Source organism: Branchiostoma floridae, chromosome 16, assembly GCF_000003815.2.
Source record: "Branchiostoma floridae strain S238N-H82 chromosome 16, Bfl_VNyyK, whole genome shotgun sequence".
NCBI lineage: Eukaryota > Metazoa > Chordata > Leptocardii > Amphioxiformes > Branchiostomatidae > Branchiostoma > Branchiostoma floridae.
Window position 1 is genome coordinate 10,688,184 of NC_049994.1, and position 16,802 is coordinate 10,704,985.

The window sequence follows — 16,802 nt, forward strand, 5'->3', positions numbered from 1 at the left end:
GGTTTCTGCGTAACCTCTACAATTGTGTGGGCCTGTTCCTGTCAGATTTGACGGCTCTTCTCCCATTACTGCTAGATTGATGTGCCAAGGGTGGAGGCATCTCCTCTCTCAACCTCCTCCATCAATCCTGGCACCGTTGCCCCTGGTGACGGCATCCTGTTGCCAGGCAACACAAAACAATGGCGGCTGGCCCAGCATGGCACAGGGGGAGGGGAAAGAATGCAGAGAGTTTCCTAACTGTTGTGACTTTCATAGCATGTTTGCTATTGATACAGGAAATAGCAAATTTAGGTTTGTTTCCAAATGAACAAGAGTATTTAAAAACATGGGCTTATATGATTTCAGAAAGTTCTTTCATGCACACATATAACTTCCAAAAACACTTGGGCAGTGGAAACAATGCAGAGACAGTTTCCAAACTGATTGAACTGTTGTCATAAAGTATTACAACTTCTGTAGCATGTTTGCTATTGATAACAGGAAAAAAACAAAGGTTTGTTTCCAAATGAACAAGAGTATTTTTTTAAAAATGGGCTTATATGATTCCAGAAAGTCCTTTAATGCAAACATACGACTTCCAAAACACTTGGGGTGGAAAGAAGGCAGACTTACAGTTTCCTAACTGAAATAACTGTTGTCATAAAGTGTTACATCTTCCTTAGCATGTTTGCTATTGATACAAAAAAAAAGTTTATCTCAAAGGGAACAAGACTGCCTTTAACACCAAGAAATTCTATGATTTCAACAATGAACTGAACAAGAGTATTTTTTAAAATATGGCCTGATATGATTTCAGAAAGTCCTTTTATTGCAAACTTCCAATAAGTATTGCATATCTGCAACCAGCTTCCCTTTTAGTGTATCAAACACTAACTTCATTTAATGAAATCAATCCTTGTTACATAAATAATGTCATAAAATTTGCTTTTTTGAAAGGATTTCCCGGAAGAGGTGACAATTATATGGCAGGAGACTTACACTAATTCCACCCCAAGGCCACACACAGAACCTCTGCTCCCACCTTTGGACCTGGGGGATTATCCAGATAACTCCCTCTCGACTTCATGGCCAGGGAATTATCCCATAATCACCTTTTTAGCCAGGGTCTTTCCATAAGACTTGACGGGTCTCAAGGCAAAAGACAAAGTAGCATTAAACGATTGGTCAGTCATTCATGACTCATGAACTAATCTCATATGAGCGGCAATTTTTGACAGTTTAAAAGGAATAGGCCACTAACAATGTAACATTTGTAGAGTATAAAAATCTAATCTAGATTAGTACATTACACAATCAGACAAAGTTTTTCTTGAATTGTTTGTGGCAAATATGCACTGTACATGTGACACTGATAATAACATGTAGTCTGTCCTATACTACAAGTTTGAAATACATGTACCTTAAACCTTCTCACTGTCAAGGTACTTTTGGGCACCAAATTGGTACACACGGGGCCACAGCTCACAATTTCTTTCATTACCACCATTAATAAAGAGGCATTGTTTTGGGTGTGTCTGTGTTAAACTTAGGTCAGCAGGATTGTGATGATATTCGGCATGTGGGTAGGTCTTGAGAAGGTAAGGTCAAAGTGGATTTTGGGCCCCATGGAGTGTGGCCTTGACTGATTTCGCGGTGATATATCTAACGTGACGCATCTTCCCTTGACTGACACAAGATGAGAAGAATGTTAACAACAGATGGATTCTAATCAGGCGTTTTTCCTCGGGAACTATCATCCCATCCGACGTTAACTCCCGTCTTACACGGGCTATCCTCCAGGCAAGCCTAATCTGCCACTGTTCATAATCCTTAATCCTTTATGTAGGAAATAACATGCTACTCATCGCCCCATCCCGGCTTCAAACGAGCATCTGTCGAATGTCAACAAACCTATTTCCCCTTTTAACATTCTATTCATACGCTCTCTATTTGATGAGTCCTGGAGAATTTCATGGAGATTGCTTATTTCAATTCTCATAACACGTCAGGCACGGGGTAGGGTTGGCAAAGCATTCAAAAGTAGGATTTGTGAGTGGAATTAGTGTCATCCTGGAATATAAACAGAGGGATCCGAGTTCCCGGTAAAATACCTGCCCCTGATTTTCTTTAATCACATTCCAAAGGCGTCTCTAAGCATCAGGGATGGTTTCATAAAGTTCCTTCAATCACGTGAAACAAAATCATTTCCTAAAAGATATGAAAAAATATACTAAATTAGGATAAATTCAGGTGTGAAATTTAAGATTTGATAGGGTATATAAATAAATTTGACAAACCATAATCCTTTATCATTACAAATGGCAGAATGAAAACAAATAAGGATTAATTAATAGCTACACTGATAGGGAGGCATTGAAGAATTGGAGAAAATATAACGTCACCTGAAAACAAGAAAATAATATACTATAAAATACATGTACAAACAACTGTAGAATTGATAATTTTCAGACAAAGTTGACATTTTTGTACAACCTCCTCATACGAATCATTTGGGGCAGTGACGTATAGTTAGCTGAATGATAACTCTACCAGACAAAAATGTTTTCCATGGAGAAACATTCGGCAAACAAATCCAGCTCTTTACTGACATAATCTGTTTTGTCAACAGTACAGAAATATGGCATTAGTGTCAGCATATAGTGGGTGGAGGAGATAATTCTGACAAAACATCCTGTTCTAGAAGTTGTCATCCCGCACACTCGAGAATTGGGATGACACAGATCTGTGCAGATACGGGTGTAACGAGCGCTATCAGGAATCCCTTCATATCGCACAATCTGGTCCTTATTGCACGCGAGTGCCGAGGAATCAAAATAGTGGGCTTAGAGTTTCCTTGTATCAACATAGTATTAGTGCGTGTGTAATTGTCAAGCACAATAGATAAGATGGAGAGGAAATTACACAGATGTCAGGGACGGTCCATCACAAATTGGGGAAGTCTGAAACTTTTTTTTCCGGACAAACTAAGAAAACTACAAACTTTCAGTTGTTGTTACTCTATGACGGAGGGTAACCTCTGATGACAGAGTATTGTTTTTGTCCCATGTGATGAGTGTTGGCATCTGACCTTTGCCGCATTTGTTTAGCATGTCCTCTATCTGCATGCAGTTGGGCAATGATGCACTTTTTTTTACAGTAGCTGTTTTCAATGTCGATGTAATAAAGTAATTCATTCTTTTTAGTTTTCTGTGAACTTTTTAAATGAAAAAAAAACAAACTATAATTGATCTGGTTATTGTCTTTCAACTTTGAACCCTGTACTATCATATTTCTATTGCCTCATGGTTATCTTTTACAAGTACATCTATAAGTTAGATGCACCACCTCAATTAAAGTTGCAAGTCACAATGATTTGTACAATGGCCAAATTGGACCATAAAAAATAAAACAAATTCAGGACCTAATATGATGTTTTTTTTTTCCACAAATACATTTTGATTTGTTTGGCAACATTTTAGAATGACACAACCAAAAGACAAGTCTATTCTGAAATTGTACAAGACCAAAGGTCTGGTCTTCATCAAATATTTGTTTAAGAAAACAGAGAATTATATTGTATGTACTGCTGACTTTTGAATCATCTTTGTTGGAATGTCAGATTGGAAAGATAACGCTACAGTGAAGTCTTTTGTGACATTTGTTGGGGAAAGTTGGAATTCTATTGTATAAAATGCTGACTTTAAATCAAGTATTACTGGAATGTCAGATCTTTGAGATAACGGATTATGGAAATATTTTACACTGTTCAGCCAAGGACAATAGTCAATAGCATTCTTTAGAATCAAAACTTCTGAGCTCAAATCCATGTCAAGACTAATGTGATGAACATCCAATGGTCTGCCTATTTACGCAATGAGCGCAATTACGCAATGAATTTACGAACAATGCTCGAATCAATGTGAGATTTTTCACACAAAGATAGCTTTACAGAGGTTTATTCCTGAACAAAGCAAACTTGGTGATAAGGAGTTGAGAAGAAGTGTTTTCACACAAGCACTATTATGTCTAGACGCAGGTAGCACCCACGTTGTTCTCCTGTCAAGACGGGACTAAGATTGCGGTGTCGGAAAAGAACCGTATAAACAACGAATGTGGGCCGAACAAACGGCAGTGGACAGCGGCCTTTTATCGTCGCCATCTGGCCTTCACACTGCCGACCACGACAATATGGCGGACAGCGGTCCTGGCAAACACCCCTGACACTTGTAAAATAAAAATCCATTTGCCGGAGGTGCGTCAGCACGGCTGGATGTCACGCCGTGGAAGAGCACATATATGCTCTCACACCTCGGCAAAAGGCAGTGTCTGGGACGACATGAGCGGACGTACCCAAACACAATTACCCGGACACACCGGTTCTGACAGGTTGCTATTTTCAGGTCAACAGGACGCTCTCGTGCTGTCAGTTTTACAACGCCCTGTGACGGGTCTTACAGACAGAACACAACAGGGTGGAAGGGATGAGGAGGTAGTGTAAATTTACTGAAGTGACAACTACTGTGGGTCCAGACATGAGACAGCAGGGGACATCAGGAGTATATGCCAGAGGGGTTCGTAGTGTGACAGTACATTTGACAGGGCACTGGGTTTCAAATCATTTACGTACTGTCAACATGCAAAAAGTGTACAGATGCCAAGGTGGCGCTACAAAAATTAGCAGACTGAAAAAGTGCAGTACAGGTTGCACTGTTGAAAATGCAAGACTGGATATTCGTGAAGAAACTTGCAAATTTCACTCGGGTAAAAACAATGGTTAAGTGGCAAACCACGAGGCAGGGAGAATGCTTTTTCAAAGGTTATTACCTTCAAACACGTTTTCTTTAATAGGTTTGCCAGTCTTGAAATATGCAAAATCTCCGGTTCCCTCTTTTACCACTTATAAACATCCTTACCATTTTTCTTATGATCTTTTGAATGGTTTTGAAATTCAGATAATGACAAAATTAAAGAGGCATGAACATCAAGTATTTACTAACAATATCTTTAATTATCCATTCTACAAAAGAAATGAAAAGATGGACTTGCAGATGACTTAAGACTTTCAGATTTGTAAATCAAGATCTGAAATTTTTTTCTTTTCCTCCATCATTGTATCTATCTGTCGAAAATTCGAACAACTGTTCTCCAACCAAATGGTGTCAATTCTTTTGTTGGAATTGAGGAATGAAGTTGATGCAATGTGCATTGATGTCACATCTTTTGCTCTTTCTTTTTTGCGATAAATTTGACACGGGGTATTCTTCTGTACTGCCTTCGATCCCAGCCCTCCATGGGTCGGATCCCCTCTGGCCTTCAGGCGATCGGTGGTTGGGCCGTACCTAGGGCAAAACAGAGTTCCCCTTGCTGTATTCTCTCTCTATATATATATACACTGTATACAATTCTATGCAAGAAAAAATTTTAGGATTAAGATTTGTCTGATTGATGATACTTGAGAGAAAACTGCATAATCTCCATTAATATCAATAGTTTCAAAACCACTTTTATGGATTATAGCAAATACTGAGGCATATTCTCTCAACATTTCAGTTATTTTTGTCACTGCATTTATTTGGATTTACATCCACCCACTAACATCGAAAAGGGAGAAAAATGTATGGCTGGAATATCGCCATTTGAGTTACATTATGACACTTTCTCTTACTACAGTTTCAGTCCCTTACTTACCAATAAAGGTGTCAACAGTGGCGTTCTGCCAATCCTACCTGCGGTTGGGCCATACCTAGGGCAAAACAGAATACCCCGTGTTGTATTCTCTAACTCTCTATATATATATATGATATATATATACACACACTGTATACAATGCTATGAAAAAGAAAACCTTTGTCCAAACAATGTGAAAAACACTCAATCATGTATTGAGTAATGATGTTAGACTAGTGCAGTAGTATAGATCCAATTGTTATGCAATCGACTATAACCTCATTGGTCTCATAATAAAACATGTCATCCATCTCAGACCTTGAAACTTCTGGTTTCGGAACTGTGGTATCCCCACTTTCTTATCATCATTACTAATTGACATTCATATTAATTCTTCTCACTGACCTATCACAAATACACCTTTTGTGTGATCCAGTCATTGTAAAATATTAATAATGCCCCAATGACCCCTTTGTGTGTGAAGAGCACAAAGAGTCCACTGGTTTGTCAGAACTGTCAATCTCAATCACCAATTTTAAAAACGAAGGCTTCTAACCCTAACCTGAACTGATGCACATGTCTTAACAATCACATTTTTGGCCAGGATTTTTCAAGCCTGAGTGACTATTTAACAAGGTCAAACAAAAGTACTTTAGTCAAGGACTTTGTTGTTATCAAATATTTATACTTTGGGGCTGATTTTCTGGAAATTTTGATAATGATGATAACTAATTTGTATAAACTTTGGCCACATTTGATTATTCTTTGTGCACACACTTTGATGCTAGTACCAATTCCAACAACTTTTCTTGCAGTATTTCATGCCCAAATTTCAGTTTTGGTATTTCAGATGGATGTCCCCAGGCCTTATTTTCCTAGCACCAAAATTTCATTGTGATAGGTAATTCCTGAACTGGGTAAATTTTCCCCAAGTTGGCAATCCATCAAAATGGACCAAAAATAAAATAGATGAAAAATTGTTAGAATTAAGATTTCTCTGATTGATGATGCTTAAGAGGAAACTGCATAATCTCCATAAATATCAATAGTTTTAAAACCACTTTCCATGGATTATAGCAAATTACTGAGCCATATTCTCTCAACTTTTCAGTTATTTTTGTCACTGCATTTAGTTGGATCCACATTCACCCACTCACATTGAAAAATAAGCAAAAAGTCGATCTGGCTGGAATTTTTCCATGTGAGTTACATTATGACACTTTCTATCTATTACTAACTGTCCTTTACTTACCAATAAAGGTGTCAACAGTAGCCACATTAATACACAATCATAAACATATATTTTCACCTTTTACATTGCTATGGCAATTATAGCTTAAATGTCTACTTTTAGCATAATGATTACAACATACCACTTTTCAATATATAGCACCAGGATTGACCATGTTTGTTTTTCTATGATGTTTTTAGAAGATTGTCAAACAATATGATATTGGAGTTCTGCCTCTCACTGCTATATGTAGCTAGAAGCTCTGAGGAAGATATCTGACAGGTATAAAAATGTAAGCAGTTTAGAGACATTTAATTTTCTAGTTATACAAAAGAAAACTTGAATATCCTATGATCTACCAACCTGATGAAATTATGTTTGGACGATTTGCAAACGATTTCATTCTCACTTTTGACAACACAATAAAAGATCCCTGGAATGATAAGTAGTTATTAATTGCCTGATACATATTTGTTTTCTACCACTTTGTTTGTTTTATGTACTGATGACAAGGGGACAAAAACAGGTGCTAAGGAATGTCGATGACTAATTGTCCCATCGATGTGTACAACAAGTAGTAAACGCAACGTAAACATGCAAACAATAGATAATCAAGCAAGCTACATAATTTGCTTAATATTTTTGCATGCACGTATGAAATTATATATTGGGTCATTACAGTCTATATTTTGTAAAACCAAGGACAAGCCCTTGACTAGATACATATCTAATACTAAGTATCAGAACGCTGACAGGACACAGAAACATCATGACATCGTATCTTTCCTCAATCTGCGAACTTTCTTTGTGACAAGTGACCTCTGTGTGAACCCGGGCAATTTTGTCCGCCACCTGTCACCGTGGATACGGAGTCACCTTGCCTGGAGCGAGCAGCTGCCAAAGAGAAAACACAAACCACCCCAAACAATAGAAATTCCCCACATTAAGTCATCTAAGAGAGCGCCGTTTGAAGTAATTGCCAAAGTGGGGTTAAGAGGTGCTGTTCAGATCACTTGGCGAGACGACAATGGCAGGAACGTCCCAGGTATGACAAGGACGCATACGGGTGGATGTAGATTTATTTTGGAAGGAAAGTTGATCTATATGTTTACCAATACGTCGAACGTTAGTCTTTTCTCTTCTTGGCATTGACCTTTCTGAACGCTGCCACACCTCTCCAGCCTCCCTCACGTGCACTGGACCAGAACCCAGCGGGCTCTCGGGCGGGGCTCTTCACCCGGGCAAGGCCAAACACCTTTTGTTGGACCTGCCACTCCCCGGTACACTTGGTGCTTGGACATAAAGGGCGGCATGTAGACGGTGGGGGCGAGCAACAATACGCACAACCTGTAACTCGATACCCTCCTGCTTCCTAGAGCAGCAGTAAAACGTCTTCTCGCTGTCACGAGTCCGGAAATCTCGCGGACTAACAAGTGACGCGCCTTTGTTCCCGCGGCCCTGGGCCACTAGGCATCATTGCATCAGCTGACCCTTCACGCGACTGGTGTGACATTGGCCGGGGTCGTGCGGAGGTCAACCGCTACCTGACACAAGCCAAGTGCGCTAATCCCGCACCAAACTAGACACTAATCCGCCAAGCACCACCATACACATGAAGACGTAATCTCCCAAATCCTCAATCCGCAGCTAATACCCTCTCAAGCCTAATCTCCTGCTCTACAATAAAGGACGTACTTCTAACATTTGTTCCGTCTCACGAAAAGAACACAGGATGACGAGAGTATTGGCAGCACACGATCACCTGCTTGACTGACATGCGGGGACACTGAAAGCTCAGTACGGCCCTTAAAGGACAAGCTATTCAGTCAATATTGGGAGAGCAACAACAAGACGATCCTCTTACGGTGCTAGACAGGGCAAGGGACAAGGTAAAGACAAGGACAGCTAAAAATAAAACTTCTTTGACGACCAACGCATCTCGGGAGAAAAACAAACAGCTGAACAAGTTTAGTCAGGAGTCTTCCTTCTTTCTTTTTCTACCCCTTCATAGATTTTTTCTTTTCCTCAGCTATCAGATGGAAGCATCTGTTTCTATGGCAACCTGTTTCTATGGCAACCAGTTTCCATGGCAACAGTGATGAGGCAGTCTCACTCTCTATACAGATATTTGGCAATTTGTCTGTGGTTTTGATGTATTTTCAAGGTTTTGATAAGAAAGATATGATTCAGTGACAGTTTGTCAATTCATACTCACTAGTTTGCAAGTGTCTAAACTTCCACTGGTTGGGATAACGTTGAACCAAACTGAAACAAGAGAGATCATAGAGTTTTATTCAATGGTAACAAATATTCTGAAATTGTACACTTACACACTCACTACTTAATTTTTTCCTAGTAAAAGGTATTAAAGGATGATTTAAATTTGAGAGGTAGAATTTGAGCCTACATTACCTATGATTGGTATAAAAGACAATACTGATTTCATACTCTCACATTAAGTCAATAATAATAATGTTTATAGATTCTGCTTGGGAACCCTCACTGCATAAAATAATATAACATGAAACATATGATACGATAATCATATGAGATAATAATACTAATTGCCTGATCAGTGCATATTTTCTATGATTAATGATAAGAATCAGTCAAATGAATGATTACAATGTAGTATTACAGTGTTAGCTGGGTTGCAGAAGTGTGTTTTTTGTCTCGTGTGTATAGCGTGCTTTCTGCGTAACCTCCTGTGATGTTAGCAGAGACAGGTGAAAGAAAACATGCAGAACTGGAAGCGGGTTCATTCAGAGGTCAGCTCAAGGTTACAGAAACAGGATACACCATCTTGGTGGTCACTGCTGACACACCACAGACAACAAACCACTCAGGTGGACGTTTATGAAGGTTGGACATCCAGGTAAACAATATTCATTTAATACAATTCAATCTCTACAAATGGATAAAAAAATGGAGATATACTTCCAGACGTTTCCAGTGACATCCATCACTCTTCTTCAGCGTCACTAGAATGAACTGGCAAAACAATTCAATACAAGTACAGCTAGAATTTGCATTTGAAGTTAGTGAATTGACAAGTTTAACTAGTTTTCTGGTTAGCTGGGTACTGTTAGCAGTACTTGTATTGAATTGTTCTGCCAGTCCATTCTACTAACACTGAAGAAGAGTGATGGATGTCACTCGAAATGTCCGAAAGTAAATCTTTTCTTATCCAGTTGTAGAGATTGAATTGTATTAATACACTCAGATGGACATTCTATACTATCTAATGTCATGTTTCCATTCATTCACTTCTTATTCTTCACATTCTTATTTCATAACAGTAATTCACAGTTACTAAGCACTACATAACTGGTTATGATTAATTTTGCATAGATCACTTTCCTTTTCTGTAATAAATCACAAGACAACCTTGGACTAGTGTCACTGCTTTTTTCCCCAAGAATTTGTGACTAAAAATGACCTATCTGCTTATTCTTTGCAGTCAAAGCTTAAAATCCTATGATCTAAAAATATAACTTTTCAATGAAAATACAATTTTACTGGTCTCCTTTTGTTAGGAAAGACATTTTAACAATAATCCTACTGAAAATGGATTTTCTATTATACTGTGCTTCAAATATTTAGGGATATTTCTAGATAAAACATGCTTTCTGTAATTCAAATCTTGTATAAATCCCAGTGCATCGTCTAGTCCTTTATATAACGCTTCTCTACGATAACTAATAAAATGACCTTCCTATCAACCTATCTCCTGCACCACTTTATCTGTATCATTTTCCATAAGAGGCGCAACAAATCCTCGTGATTTAGGGACACAAGCATTGATAAGTCACAGCACACTCTATTATTACCCTGTGAAATATCACAACCCCAATAGGCGATGTTCGTCCTGTGACATCCAGAACGTTACAACATACTCCTCCGGCGCTCGTTGGGAAATTGAGAAGCAAGGCAGGTAGATAAAGTGAGACAGATGACGCTCACGTATCGCCACCGCGAGCGTACAATGCCGCCATTATAGGGCGTATTTACTCCTGGCTGGAAAGCGATCCTCATGGTGACAAATACTTGCCATGTAGCACCCCAATTATTACAACATAACAGTGCATTAATAATGATGAAGACGAATGGGGGGACTTTCTCCCTAACCTTGCTGCCTGTAAACTTGCCTAACCCGTCTGCCAACACGCACAGCCTGCACAGGAGTGGAAGAGCCCTCTAGGACAAAAACCCGGTATTGCAGGTAACCTGGTTTGTCTGTTTTCTCCATCTCATACAAATGCATGATCCTGGTTCCTTAGAAGCCTGGAAAGGGATGATGTAGAGGATCATGTGATTGTTTGAAAATCAAAGCAAGCCATGACAAGAAATTTGTTTTTAGTCCATATTTCCAGACTTACAAAAGGCACATACTATATTGTTAATAAATTCTACAGTTTATGCAATTTATTTTCATTCAATTTTACAAATTGTTAAGGTAAGTGCAAAAGATGCAACATACTGAGCTTAAATGTGATTTTTTTTTTCAAAATAAGATGCAAAAGTTACATAAAATAGCAAAAATACATTTGTTAGATAAGCAAAAAAATACACCCTCAGGCAAAATGTAATTATGACTGTCATTACAATAACTGATGGGAGCAGCAGAACAGATGAACATATGATGCCAGGATTCAAAAGCAAGCAATAATGTATCAATTGTAATGACCACTGTACTTATTGTACTTTTAGTATTCAAGTTGTGCAATAGTCTGTACTTTTGTGGGTCAGGCATTACCAGCAAGAACTGCTGACCCAGTGTAATGACTTTTATTTCATTTCTAATAGATATAAATATAATACAATACTAGAGTTCGGCGACCTCATACCTCCATGAAAATTTAGAGCTTTCATAAATTTCAAGAAATTGACTAACACATGAACATAATTTATGCATGGTGTTGTTCATCATTGACTAACGTACACATGTCACAATTATAAAATTCCCATTATTGATCATACAGCGGTTTTGCAATTTTTACATAAATTATGCAAATAAGTTCCTCATTACCATATTTGGTATCTGCTTATATTCTACCTATCATAATTAACATGTGTTACATTTATTGAAGTCCAGTTATTGAAAAAAAAATGGAATCATACAATTTCCTCATTAATTATGCAAATCAAGCTCTCATTTGCATAACATGTATATCATTATGAACATCTTTGCCTAAGGTACCCTCATGCCTAATATGATGCCAATCCGTCAATCCTTTCTGCAGTTATCCTCATTGGAATGTCTTGACAAAAACGCCCCTGCAGTTTCCAAATTAAATGTTAGGGGGCTGAAACTTGCCCCACTTTGTCATGACACTAAAAGCTATCTACCACCCAAATGTCAAGACCATATCACGTCAGGGACAAGAGATACATAGAAAAAACTGCTATGATAGAATATTCTCATTAATTATGCAAATGTAATATGATTTTGCATAATTAGTATTTCATTTTGTACAACATTGTCTGAGGTACCTACATACCAAAAATCATGAAAATCCGCTGTTCCTTTCTTGAGTTATCGTCTTCATTAGTTTTTGACAAAAATGCCCCTGCTATCCCAAAACTAGACGCTAGGGGGCCCAAACTTATGTCACTTATTCCTGAGCGCAAGAGCTATGTAACACCTAAAAATTGGGACCATAGCTTGTTCAGAACACGAGATAGCAAAACCGGAAGTTGCGCTGCAGTACCAAGGGAAGCCGCTAGGGGGCCCAAAATCTAATCACTTCCAGCTTTCATCACACCCTACCAACACACCAAGTATGAAACCAATCCATCCAGCCGTTCTTGAGTTATCTTGTTGACAGACAGACAGACAGACACACAAACGCAGGGTAAAATATAACCTCCATGACATTTCATGGAGGTAACAATGTAGAAGAAAGGCAAATCATTATAGCTTCAAAGATTTTACTGAGACAACAATATTAGTCACACCATACCTGGAAATTGTAAGTTGAATCAGTGAGATCTCCTTCTGAGATGCGGTTTCCATGATGCTGCAGTAGGGTGTTGCTATCTGTATAGAGGTGTGAATGGATAGTCACAAAGTGTTGTACATATGTGTGGTAGAATACAAACAGACAAATCATCACAGTTCGTCGAAATCCTAATTCTAGATTCGGATGTGTTGGCTGACATATTCAAGTTGATTCTTTTTCAAAATTCCAGCCAATACATGGTAGTGTATAACACGACAGTCAGCTGTGATTATATTAATTATATTGTACATGAAAGTCATAAGTTATATAATCTTCTGCTCACTGCTATTGAGTAGATGTTTTTGCACTTGGAGTACACTATGGAATTGGTAAGGTTATGGTGCCTTCACAGACTTGTGTAGCACAGGCAGAGTCTACACAGACTTGTGTAGACAGAGTCCTTAGTTTTCGGTGATTATGACTTTTAATTGCAGCAGATTGATAATGGAATAGCACTAACATGCATTTGGAAGAGACGTAACTCTTATGAGCAAGTAATGCAAAGGCTCTATAATTTCAAATTTTCATAAGAAGTTTCATCAGGTGGGTAAATGACCGGACATGATTGAATGAAAATCTTTGTCACAAGAAAGAAGTATATTATACTAAGTATGATAATTGTTTTATACAAGATATGAAAAAAGATCCTACATGTATCTCTATCTATCTATCTATCCATCTATGTAACATATATGGTCCAAAACGTGTGTCTGCTATAACAAAGGGACTCAGAAAGTGAGTCAAGTGTCAATCAACAGATCATCACCTTGGACAGGTGTTTCTTAAGGGCCTAACAGGTGAGAACTCCCAATCAGGGAAACCTTCACCGGTCACACCTTGCCTCCAGAGTGATGGATCGCCACACAGATACAAGTAGTCCGAACAACAGTCAACTCTGATAACATCTCAGCACGGCAGGGCACATCTTCAGTCAAACAGAGCATCAAGGTGGCACCCTACATTCTTAATTGTTTAATCCAATCTGTTTCAGACACCATCATTGGTTGGAGGTTGGTGGATGGATGGGTGGAGGGATGGGGTCTCTCCTAAGGTTAATAAGGTTGTTTGGGCTGGCACAATGCAGTTTATTGTTTGGCGCTACAGCATAGAGTTGGTTAGTGATTTTTAAAGCCATCTCTGTAATCTTTTCACATTGTTAAGGGGATTCATCGCCTAATCGTTATCAGTTAATGCTAATTCTTATTATGACACTATGATTTCCAAGGACTTACATAATGAAAATTACCATAAAAAGTAACTACCTTGTTTGTAAGTGCAACTTACATCCTTGCAACACGTATGGTATCTAGAGTGGTCCCTATCTGCTTTTCTATACCCCTTGGGCCACACAATTGTGCAAGCACTATTGTATAATACTTCAATATATACCAGTCCTCTGACTTATGAGAGAATTATGTTGTAACCAAATACAAAACATGGATAATCCTTCAGCAGGTAGAGGAAATATATTGAACATTCCATATGATATTGCTTTAGGAAACAGCCAACTTGAATGTGAAAGCGTTCAGAAGACAGAACTGTTTCAAGCATGGCTTGAGGGCTAACTTAAAGACAGACATGCAGAAAGAAGAGATTTTTCCTGTTTTGTAGCTCAGTAGGACAGGTAAATGGATGGAAGTTCTTATCACAACGATTGCTGTGGCTGGTCCACAAAAGCAGGTGAATACATGATTAATCCTACCCATCATGCTCCTTCAGTAGTATATGATGTGCAGATAGACCCAATGATAAGGGAGGATGATCAGAGAAAGATTGTACATGAAAAATTGATCTGCCAACTGCAAGTTTTTTTTATCTTCCTCTCTTGCTCTCTTGCCATGGGCAAAAATACAATGACTGATTGTTTTCAGGAAACTAGAATTTCAGTAGAATGATAACTAAAAGCTTATGGGACAATTTCAATCATTTGAGTCTTTGTATACTAGTTTTGACTGTGGGTTACTATACCTACCTGTCGTCAATATCAATCCACTACTACGAAAGATTAAGGTAATTCTCTAGTACATTTCATTCAGAAACTTCCAATTTTTCTATTGTCAGACAAAATACCAATATGCTTGTGCTCTGATAGTATAATAAAGCTTTCTTTATTTTCAATGGATTGATATCAAAATTTGAAAGAAAAAAAAAGCTCACTGAAAAAGGATATCAAAAAAAGAAAACACACCAAAATTCAAATGGTTATATCAGATGCCATATACGCATGAGAATATGCTCAAAACTTAACATTTAGCAAGATACATGACTTAAACATATTCCCATGCATTTCCCAATCTTGTGGCTAGCTTTAAGTTGCTTTTTGTCTGATGCGATATGTATAAGGGAACATGCTCAAGACTTAGATCTCAGAAAATATCCCAGTGAGTAATCGGCGGTTCTTACGTTCAGCAAGATGTACAGTAGGGCTTGAGCCTGCGTTTTCTCATCTTGTGGCAAATCTTGCCCACTGCTTTGACAGGAGATTTTTTGTGGTCTGCTCCACATAATCGAATTCGAAACGTGACACAGACCATCACCGTTTCGAATTCAATAATGTAGAACAAGCACAAGGGAAGATTCCTTCTGTCATTTACAGTATGTGGACTTAAACTTCTCAACAATGATTATTGTGGGAAAAATGTGATAATACTGTTGTTATCACCTGTGTGTTTGGCTACTTTTGGCTTGCTATGAGACCGATACATCCATCGAATCAGCATTTTTTACGCTTAGCAAGATGAAGGCGCGTTTTCTCAGTTCTTCTGTTAAATCTTGTCGTCTGCTCTCACAGCAGATATTTTCATATTTGACTCGGTGCCACTGAATCCATAAGGTGACGACCTTTACTGACTCAGTGGTATAGAACAAGCACAAGAGTCTTTTGTTAGCTGTGATGACTTTTAGCCAGGTGTCCGATAATGATCAACTTGAAGGAAAGAAATGCGATAAGTTATTTTACCGTCATTGCCAGTGTCTTGGTGCTTTCAGTTTGCTATGAGACCGATACTTGGCGATCCTGGTCAGTTGGTCGCGTTCCTTCTCGCCATCCACGGCCAACTTGCAGATGCCTGGCCAGTGCCTAGCCGTCGCCATGGCAGTGTGTCCTGACGTTCCAGGTAGCAGACAGTCATGGCGCCGGCCAGTTACTGTTTGGTTATCACTGTAGCATTCTGGCTTAGGTCTATCTTCTGGAGGTGTGCAGTATGTTCTGAATACAAGAAGGATACAAAACAAATATTTGTCAGAAGTGAGTATTAACGTAAGCAAAGGGAGTATTAACTGGATGCGTAAAAAATCCTCCTATATCCTATAATGGTATATTCTGCCAACCTGATCAAATTATTTTCGGGAGGATTTGTCAGAAGTGTAAATAGATACATGTTGTTATTCAAAGCTGACAATTGCATAAAGGACCACCAAGATCATATCATACGACATCTCTAGATATAAAGCTCTCTAATAAAATACTTTCTGAGCAAGGTAGATGTGTGATTTAAAAAAAAATGAAAAATTTACATTTCATGATTTTACTCCTTTACTCAAAATCCTGTACTTATTTACTTCATTTAGGCAAGAGTTTTCAGCCATGAAACAGATATCATACACAATATTATATCTTCTCAAGATATTTCCATTAAAAGAGTCAGAACAATACTTAAAACAGTGGCTGTTATATGTTTCTGCAGTGTCTGGAATGGTAATAATGATAAAACATTGTCCTTATGCAATAGAATAGACATTGTCACCCCTACACTGTCAATATCGCCAAATGCTATTAAACCGTCGCAAAATCACATCAAGAAAACATTTCTGTAATTTGTCGGAGACCACCAATATCATAAGCCATTTTTCAGAACACTGGCGCTGTGCAGATGAATAGGGAATGTAATGAAAGTACTTCACTAACTCTATCCTCTCACACT

General features: G+C 38.3%; 1 long non-coding RNA gene across 1 annotated transcript in view; it reads right to left on the minus strand.

The window, feature by feature from the left end:
- Positions 1-4,967: 4,967 nt before the first annotated feature.
- The window catches only part of LOC118403282, a 12,638-nt gene continuing 803 nt past the window's right edge, over positions 4,968-16,802 (minus strand). The window contains exons 2-6 of the long non-coding RNA XR_004829633.1: positions 15,839-16,087; positions 12,841-12,917; positions 11,006-11,161; positions 5,668-5,722; positions 4,968-5,318 (exon numbers count right to left, since the gene is read on the minus strand). This is a non-coding gene — a long non-coding RNA (uncharacterized LOC118403282). The remainder of the gene's footprint in view (positions 5,319-5,667; positions 5,723-11,005; positions 11,162-12,840; positions 12,918-15,838; positions 16,088-16,802) is intronic.